Source organism: Zingiber officinale, chromosome 5B (genome assembly GCF_018446385.1).
Source record: "Zingiber officinale cultivar Zhangliang chromosome 5B, Zo_v1.1, whole genome shotgun sequence".
NCBI classification, from domain to species: Eukaryota; Viridiplantae; Streptophyta; class Magnoliopsida; order Zingiberales; family Zingiberaceae; genus Zingiber; species Zingiber officinale.
Genome location: NC_055995.1, coordinates 105,447,203 through 105,458,136, shown reverse-complemented (window position 1 = coordinate 105,458,136; position 10,934 = coordinate 105,447,203).

Sequence of the window (10,934 nt, the reverse complement as noted above, 5' to 3'; positions counted from 1 at the left end):
TTGAATTTTACTTCATAATTGTCTAATTGTCATGTGAAGGATCAAGGAACAAGAACTATTCTACTCCATATGGAAATTAAATGGGATTGCTATCAATTTCAACAATTCCTTTGTTACAACTCTTATTGATGAACACACGAATTATAACGCCCAAGATCTCCTAACGTAAATTATTTTCATATAAATAGTGAAATCGCTAGATTAATTTAATTAGATGATTTATTAGTTTAGTTTAAATACATGATGACAAAAAAAGGAGTTAACGAATTTAAAAAAGGGTAATAATAATAAACAAATACTAAAAAAATTAAGGAATTCAAAATACGTAGCATTATTAAGCTTAGATGTCTACTTGGTAATTAAAGCCAAAGTTAATATCTATAGATATATATAGAGAGAGAAGACTAAAACTTAGGGCAAAAGGGAGGAGAACGCTGCAGCCGCTGAGGTCTTCCTCGCTAAGGCATAGCAGGAAAAATAAAACGTGAGATTCTTGAAGGAGGAGGTCCGGCCAAAGGCTTTCTGCTCGTGCTCCAAGTATAGAAATCCAAATATTTTAAACGCAAAGGCACTTCTTAAACCAATCCTTTGTTTTTTTTCCTTCCTTTCTGTACCATTCAAATTATATGATACATGTTTATATTATTATGCTTGAAAAAAGAAACAGTAACATAAGTGTTTGTTCACGTTTCCGACCTTTCATTATTTAATCAAGTCTCTTGCATGTTTTTTTAAACAATCAGGGAATGTTATATTATTTTTATAAAGGATGCATAGATTCAAATTTATAGTATACATGTTTATAATACAATGCATGAGGACCAGTAGCATATGTGTTTGTTCAGTTTTCGAATCTTCATGGTTTAATTGGGTTTCTAGCAGGTTCTTGCAGGGTGTAGGACAAAAAGGATTATTTTTATAAGATTATGGAATTTTATGAATTTTCTTTTTATGATATTTTTCAAGACTATGTTGTAGGCATGGTTTTAAGAAAAAAAAAAAGAAGGGGGCCTGATATATTTGCACCATTCAAATGGCATTATGCATGTTGTTTGTTTGGCAGGGCATACCAGTAGCATAGGAATTTACTCATGTTTTCATGTTTTTTTAATGATTTAAGCAAGTTCTATCATATTCTTGAAGGATACATGATAACAGGACTATTTTAAATGATTATAAAATTTATGGAATTAGAATGATATATGTTAAGGTTGTTAGATTATATAATTAAAATTATTTATTTATAATCTCGAAGACAATTTAGTTTTTTACATTTTCAATTTAGGGTTTAGGTTTTCTGATAATTAATTATATAAGACTTTGTACTCTTTATTTTCTTACCATCTTTTTTTATAGACTCATCAATAAAAAGAGCTACGTTTCTTTGACGTCAATTTTTACATGGTATCAGAGTCTTCATCTCTATGTTTTTTATAATTAGATTGAAGAATTGTTAATTCGATCTACAGTTTTCGCAGATCAAACTCTGCGGTGATTCCGTTGGGGGGTGCAGGGGGTAGCACGCCCCTACTTAGGGTTTGGGGTGAAGCCTCAAAAAAAATTTTGGTGTAATCGTACAGTTTTGATTGGGTTTCTTTTATTTTCGTAATACTTTGTTTTGTTTGGTGTTTGGTTATTCATGAACACAATTTGTTCTATCATCATGAGTGGGCCCACAGAAGATTCGCTTCAATCGATCAGTGCCCGATTGGATGGAAAAAATTATTTATATTGGGGATATGTTATGAAAAAAATTTTACGAGGAAAATCTATGTGGAGATATGTTTCAGGAGTGCGAGTTCAATCTACGGACATTAATGTTGATAATTATGCAAAGTTGTTGGATGTTTGGGAGACCAATAATGTGAAGATTATTACATGGATTAATAATTCTATTTCACACTCCATCGGTGCTCAGTTGGGCAAGTACGAGACAGCCAAAGAGGTTTGAGATCATCTTGCAATATTATACACGCAGTTTACCTTTATCAAACAATATTAATTAAAAGTATATATACATACACTTCGACAGCAAGATATGGGGATCCAAGATTTTTATTCTGTCATGTTGGAACTATGGGAACAGTTATCACTCACAAAATCCTCAGAATTGAGAGCATTTCTAGCTTATGTCACTCGTAGAGAAGAATAATGTCTGGTCCAATTCTTGATGGCACTTCATGATGACTTTGAAGGATTGTGTGGAATAATTTTGCATCATAGTCCTCTCCCTTCCTTTGATTCAGTAGTACATAAATTGCTAACTGAAAAGATTCGTCTTAAGTCTCAAGTTGATAAGAGGACTGTTGCACCATCTACGCAATCTGTTTTTGCAGCACCACAGCGATTTATGCCGCATAATCAAAGTAGGTCGACTTCGAAGGTTTCTAGTGATGAGTGTGCTTTTTACAAAGAAAAAAGGATACTGGAAGTCTCAATATTCATTATTGTTGAACAAAGGTAAACTACCGCAGCAGTAAAAACGATCACCACAACAGCAATATTAGCAGCAACGACCTCAATAACCACCATTGCTACATCAGAATGCTTCATGGAAATCTAGTAATCAACCACAATAGTTGCCAAATAGACTATCTCAGTTTAATAATGCAGTGGTTGCCCCCTCTTTAGATCCTTATATGCTTGAGTAGTTTTAAGAATTCCTTAATTCACAGCCCTCTGCCATGTCTGCTTCTTCTCATATAGGTTTGTCATCCTTCGGTACATCAGGTATATCTTCCTCTTTATGGATCTTAGATTCTAGAGCCTCTCATCATATATCATCTAACTTATCATCTTTTATCTTCTTATCTTCTAATTCATCTTTATCAGTTATGATGGCTGATGGTACTCCGATGCTATTATTAGGTGTTGGTTCTGTTGTTACAACTTGCTTGTCTCTTCCTGATGTCTATTATATTCCTAGTCTTACACTTTATCTTATTTCAGTTAGTCAATTGTTTGAGTTTGGATATTTAATCTCTTTTTCTTCATTCAATTGTTATGTGCAAGACCCCTGATCTCAGAAGGTGATTGGGATAAGTCGTAGGCAAGGGGGACTTTATGTCTTGAATAAGCTTCAAATACTAGATCTTGCAACTTCTAATGTCGATTTGTCATCTTTCCGATTGAGTCGTTCTTCTTCTAATTTTTATTTATGGCATACTCGTCTAGGTCATGTTTAAGCCTCTCATTTACAATTTTTAGCTTCGTCTGGAGTATGAACTTTAAAAAGTCATGATATTTCAGATTGTAGTGGTTGTAAATTGACAAAATTTTCTACATTACCTTTTAATAAAAGTCTATCTTTTTCTCTTAATCCTTTTGATCTTGTTCATTCTGATGTGTGGGGGGGTCTTCTCCTGTTACTACAAAAGGGGGATCAAGATATTATGTTTCTTTTATTAATGATTGCACTCGCTATACTTGGGTTTATCTTATGACACACAGATCTAATTATCTTATCATTTTCAATAACTTTAAAGCTCTTGTCAAAACTCAACATTTAATAGTTATCAAGTGTCTTCATTATGATTTGGGGGACGAATACACTTCTAATAATTTTTCTCATTTATTTACATCAGAAGGTACTTACATCAAACCTCGTGTCAAGAAACACCTGAACAGAATGGGGTTGTAGAGAGAAAACATAGACATCTTGTTAAGACAACCCGTTCACTCTTATTGTCTGCAAATGTTCCTAGTATTTTTGGGGAGAAGTAGTTCTTACTGCTACTCATGTAATTAATCGGATTTCAGCTTCTCACAATTCAGGGTTGTCTCCTTTTCAAAAACTCTATGGTTATGCTCCTGCTTATTCCTCTTTATGTGTTTTTGGTTGTACCTATTTTGTTCTCCGACCACACGTTGAGCGTGATAAGTTGTCCTCTAAGTCTACTTTATGTGTCTTCCTTGGTTATGGTGTTGATCAAAAGGGATATCTTTGTTTTAATCCAGTTAGTAAAAAAGTATATATCTCTCGTCATGTTGTGTTTCTTGAGCATATTATTTTCTTCTCCATACCTCTTCTATCACATGACATGACTCATGCAAATCTTATTCGCATTGATTCCTTCAGTACCGACACCGACGAAGCCTCCCCTATGGCTACTCATCCACATGATGGTTTCACTGAATCTAGTATTCTCGAGACATCTCCTCCACCTTCACCTCCCCTTCCCTCTCCCCTTCCTACGACTATTCCTTCACCTCCAGAGATTGCGGAAAATCTTATTCGTTAGTCTACATGACCTTCTAAGTCTACTAAACTACTTGATTTTACTTATTCTTGTTATTCTACTTCCTTTGCCTCTTTTGTTGTCTCTATTCATCATCTTTTTTGAGCCTTTGTCCTATAAAGAAGTTGTTGGTAATCTTCTTTGGTAGAATGCTATGGACGAGGAATTAACTGCTCTGCATTATACTCATACTTGGGATTTGGTACCTCTGCCACCAGGGAAATGTGTCATTAGTTCTTGTTGGGTTTATAAGATCAAAACTAAATTTGATAGTTCTATCGAACGGTATAAAGCTCATCTTGTTGCTGAAGGTTACTCTCAGGAGTATGACATGGATTATGAGGAAACTTTTGTCCCTGTTGCTAAAATGACCATTATTCATATGTTAATTATTGTTGCCTCTGTTCGTCAATGGAAGATATCTCAGATGGATGTCAAAAATGCTTTCTTGAATGGTGATCTTCAAGAGGAAGTGTACATGGTGCCTCTTCCTGGAGTTGCTCACTAATCTGGTAAAGTTTTCAGGTTTCGCAAAGCTCTCTATAGACTCAAACAAGCACCACGTGCTTGGTTTGCCAAGTTCTCTATGGTGGTTACCTTGCTTGGCTTTCATCCTAGTAATCATAATTTGACTTTATTTGTCAAATGCATGTGTGCAGGTTATATACTTTTGTCTTTATATATGGATGACATGATAATTACTGGTGATGATTTTGATGGAATTGAGTCTTTGAAGTTTGAATTAGCTCGTTGTTTCACTATGAAAGACTTGGGTTTACTGTGCTATTTTTTGGGGATTGAGATCGCCTCTTCATCTAAAGGTTATCTCTTGTCTCAATCAAAGTACATAGATGATCTATTTGAGCGTGCACGTCTCAATGGCAATAGGGTAGTTGATCCTCCCCTTGAGACTAATGCTAGGTACTTCCATCAGATGGTTCTCCTTTGCCAGATCCTAACCTCTACCATATAATTGTGGGAAGCTTGGTTTATCTCACTGTGACTCATCTTGATATTGCGTATGTTGTACATGTGGTTAGTCAGTTTGTCACTACACCAACCACAGTTCATTGGGCTGCTATTCTTCACATTCTTCGGTATCTTCAGGGAACTAAGTTTTAGAGTATCTTATTCCCTTCTACTTCCTCATTAGAGCTCTGTGCATACTCTGATACTGATTGGGCAGATGACCTTATGAATCGTAAGTCGACCACTGGCTTCTATATTTCTCTTGGAGATTCTCTTATCTCTTGGAAAAGTAAGAAGCAAGATGTTATTTCGAGATCCTCAATAGAAGTTGAGTATCGTGCCATGGCTATCACTACTTGTGAGATTATTTGGCTACGTTGGTTGATTGCAGATATGAAGATTTTTCTTCAGAAACCTACCGCTCTTCATTGTGATAATCAGAGTATCATTCAGATTGCACATAATATAGTTTTTCACGAGAGAACGACGTATATTGAGATAGATTGTCATTTCACTCGTTATCATCTACAGCTTGACACTATCATATTACCTTTTGTTCCTTTCTCACTGCAAATAGTTGATATGTTTACCAAGGCTCATTCTGCTTCGCACTTCCGATTTTTATCTGACAAACTCTCAATGCTTTTGGCTATAGCATCGTGAGTTTGAGGGGGGGGGGGGGGGTGTTAGATTATATAATTAGAATTTTTTGTTTATAGTTTTGAGGATAATTTAGTCTTTTACCTTTTCAATTTAGGGTTTAGGTTTTCTACTAATTAACTATATAAAATTTTGTACTCTTTATTTTCTTACAATATTTTTTTTGGATTCATCAATAAAGACGATTAATTTTCTTTGGTGTTAATTCCTACAAAAGCTAAGTTATTTAAATTTAGTTCATATTGTACCAAGTTGAAAGGTAATATGTGGCAAAATCTCCATATCATGACTTTTCTTTCTTTCTTTTTTTTATTTTATGCTAGATGATTGTAAAAAAAGGAGAAAGATAATGATTTCAATGATAACTTAATGGGAATACTACGAGGGAAAAGGCTCTGGAGGGAGCCCTTTTACGGGAAAAGGCCCCGGAGGGAGCTAGTTTATTGGATAAGATCCCGGAGGGAGTCTGTTTACAGGAAAAGGCCCCATAGGGAGCCCAACATCAGATTTCCATATTATGCCATGACCCAGTGACAAGAGTTGTTGACGTCGCGCTACCAGGTACCATGATTTTATAGATGATATTGATCAATCGGTCATATGATGATAGCTAGTCCCTTTCTACTATTTGTAAGATCGAGAAGCGCTAAAGGGGGGGTGAATAACACTCGTGGCTTTTTCACTCATTTTGGACAGCACAGATTAATGCAGCGGAAATAAGAAATAACGCAGAAGCAAATCAAGTCCTAACATTTTTCTTTTATTTGGTTCGGGGCCTGTGATGACTATTCTAAGGTCCACACTCGTTGAGTTTTACTTTGAGTAATTCACTATCAATCCAGAAATTACAAGTGCAATAATTAAAGTACAATAATTGAAAGTATACTGACAACTACGAATAAGGGATTTCGAACTTTCGATTGTCGAAGTTGTGTTACAGCTTCGTCGGATCATCTTTTGAGCAGCGCGCAGTAGAAAGATTGCAAAGAAAAAGTGTTATCAAGGCTCTACTCGAACCTGCCTTAAATAGGCTGTTGAAGCTGCCTTCAGCCTCCATGGAAGGCACCTCTAACTTGATTCTTATCCCCACAACTTTGATCATTGATAACATTCGTGTTCTGCAAATTTTATCTCTCCGAAGGCGCCTTCAAGCTCTATAGAAGTCGCCTTGAACACTGTTCACTGGAGATGCCTTCAAGTTCCATGGAAGGCACCTTGAATGTTATTCACCTGAGGCTCTTTTGTGCTTTCCACTTCCTATAAGGCATATTAGTCCAAATATAAAATATACCCTACAAAATAGAGTTGGCACAATAAAATATGAAATAATAAATTATTTTAACAGTCTCCGAACTGTCTGGTTCTGACTTTGAGTTTCGCTAAAACTCTAGGTCGAACTGACTCCTACTGTTTCCTTTTCAGGGAACATATCCTCACCTACTCCTCTCAAGAGAGTTTACCTGTTGTCAGACCGGTTCTCCAGACCGACTGGACTTTTGCTCAACGTCTGAGTCTTCAGGATTTTTCCGCTAGACGTCTGATCCCTGACCCATTCAGTGTTCCACCTGGTTCCCGACCACTTGATTTTCACCTAAAGTCCCCGACTCTAGGGTTTTGCCCAAAGTGCTCGACCCGCTAAGACTTTCCGCCTAGGGTTACCACCCATTAGGATCTATGGTTACCACCTCCTAGGATTTTCCACCTGCCTAGCATCACTAGGACTTTTGTCTAAGTACACTTAGGACTTTCCTGCATACTTGATTCAACACTTGTTAGATCATATGACAACTTAACTTTGAACCATTTGTCATTATCAAAACACAGGTTCGATCGTTTGATACTACCCGCACCAACACTATTAAATTTCACCTTAAAAGGATTTTCTTTTTAAATGATGAAGATAAAAGCTATATGATGATATGGTGATGATTTTTTGATATATGGAAATGATAAATGATGATCAAGTTTGTAATGATTTTTTATAAATGCATATGTCATGATTTTTAAGCTGAATATATTTTAATAATTTTATTTTTAGTTATGCATACACTTGTATATGTAAAATTTGTTATTACTGGTTAGGAAGTGTTGGGTCCTTAGATTCACTCGGTTTGTATAAGTGCATGTGATAATAGTTATGAAGTTGAAGGCTCTAACATTTGACTGGACCGAGCTGTTGCAGTATACATCCGAGGACCATGCTGCTTACCGCATTATGTTAGGACAATATTTTTTCTTTCTTATTGGTTTATGAGGGGTTTTAAAGATGAAAAAAATAGTATGCTTAAGTATTATTCTTGAATTTTTATGATGTTTAGACTGGTTTACATAAATTTTATTCGTACTAGGTTGGTTGGCATGATAAATATTAATTGCAGTTGATTTTATTTTGGTGGAAATTAGTTCAATTTATGATGGACTTGCTGCAACTGATAATGAGAAGGAATTTTATCATTTACATGGAGACCTTTATTCACCTTGTCGCATTAAGGAAATATTTGATTTATAGAATTCGTTGACTTTGTATTTATTTTTTTTTTTTGTTGTCTAGAGCCTTGATATTTATGCTTTGGCTTGAGCCTTCGTATGTTCACCCTCGATGCCTATAATTACAAATGGGTGGTAACTACAGATGATTTTATTTTATTGGTAAACTAGTTTTGAAATGGGGTATGGTAGGTATGCTATGATAAGACTCTTGTAATTTTAATTTTAAAAATAAAAAAAATCAGTTTTCTTTAATTAAAATAGGAGCTAGAGTCATTTCACTAATATTCCATTTGTCATATTTGATTTGGTCATTGATATGGGTTATGATAGGCTGGTCCGTCGAATAAAGTAGAAGTCATAGTAGAGAAAGATAGGAGAGATCTATAGTTGGGTGAATGTATGATTAATATGATAATGAACGATCAAATAAAAGGCTTTTTGCAGGCGCTTGGTTAGGCGAAGCTCGACTGAGCGTAGAGGGACTTAGCCTTATACATCTTTTAGTATATTACTAGCCAAGTGAAGGCCGAGCGAGCACCAATGTGCTTATATGCGCTTGGCCGGACAAAACCTGACCAAGCGTAAAGGTACTTAGTCATATATAGTTTTTAGTATATTATTGACCGAGTGAAGGCCGAGCGAGCACCAATGTGCTTATATGCGCTCAGTCAGACAAAGTCTGATCGAGCATAAAGATATTTAGTCTTATACAACTTTTAGTATATTACTGGTCGAGTAAAGGCCAAGCGAGCACTAATGTGCTTATATGCGCTGGGCTAGACAAAACCCGACCGAGCGTAAAGGTATTTAGTCTTATACAGTTTTTAGTATATTTCCGGTTAAGTGAAGGCCGAGTGAGCACCAAGGTGCTTATATGCGCTCAGCCGGATAAAGTCACACTGAACGAAAAAATACTTAGCATTATACAGCTTTTAATATAATACTGGCCAAGTGAAGGTCAAGTGACCATCGATGTGCTTATATGCGTTCGGCCGGACAGAGCCCGACCGAGCGTAAAGGTGCTCAGTCTTATAAAGCTTATAGTACATTCTCGGCCAGAGCATACTTAACAGAAGGTATTCTTATTATATATACAACCGACTTGAATGACCGGTCGAGACATGCTTAACAAAAAGTATTCTCAATATATATGTATATGACTTAAATGACTGGCCGAGACATGCTTAACAGAAGGTATTCTCAATATATATGCAACCGACTTGAATGACCGACCGAGACATGCTTAACAGAAGGTATTCTCAATATATATGTGACTAGCTTAAATGACTGGCTAAAACATGCTTAACAAATGTATTCTTAATATATATGTGACCGGCTTGAATGATTGATCGAGACATTCTTAACAGAAGGTATTCTCAATATATATGCAACCGGCTTGAATGATCAATCGAGACATTCTTAACAGAAGGTATTCTCAATATATATATACGACCGGCTTGAACGGTCGGCGGAAACATATTTAACAGAAGATAGCACACAAGTATGACAACTTGACAAATTTGGCGGGACATATTCTCTAGAAGTTGCTTCAGTTATAGTGACGTGTTCCTATACATACTTCATTAGGAATATGAGTCACAAACAATAAAAGAGGTACATCTGGGGTAAAAAAAAGATTCCTTAAAGGATTATTGCACGAAGCCTAAAGTCTGACTTCATCTTCTAACAAACTCTAACAAATCGGGGACCGCCTCATGACTACGGAGGTTATATGAGGTAGTATAAAAAGAAGGATCCTCTTCGTTAGCAAGGTAAGCAAGTTCTAGCATTCAAAACTCTATTTCTAAGTACTTTAGTTACTGTACTTCTTCTTCTTCTTCTTTTTCTTCTTCTTCTTCCACCTTCAAAAGAGGAACTAACTTGAGTATCGGAAGGCCTAGCCAGGGATCCTCACCCCGGTCCTAGGCCACTAACGCTTTGTTGACTTGTCTCACCGTGCGTAGGATCATTGAGGAGCTCTTCCGAATCTTCAGGAGTTCATCTTCATCAAAACCACCATTCACCCGAGCCAGCACACCACCTCACAAATTTCAAACATGATCAAATTTGGCGTTGTCTATAGAAATCTTCACTTGAATATGAAGTTACGATATGCAGGAGGCTGGAAAACTTAACACCATAACCATAACACAAGAAGATCTGGAGTTGCTCATTAACACCAGAGTGCAAAAATTATTGCAACAACAATAGAAAGTCAATACTGGTGGTACATTACCTATGACTCTAAATCCAACGATATTAACAATTGCTTATCCAAGAGAGAGAAGAGGTGAGGAGGAGGATCCTGCTTGCTTGCTTCCTACTCCTCTCTCCCCAATTCGACGCCCTCGAGTTTTTCTTCGCGCATCCCTTGAACAAGGAGGACGAAGGGAGGCTCCCCAAGAGTCTTCTGGAGAAGCGCCTATGCGAGATAAGCGTAAGGGAAAGATCATAGCCCGCGACAGTTCTCCTGAGAGGATCATTACACCATTCTCTTAATGAGTATTGGATGATCCTCTACCAAAGCATTATCAAAACTTAAACATTGGAGAATATTCTGGAATAACCGATCCAGAA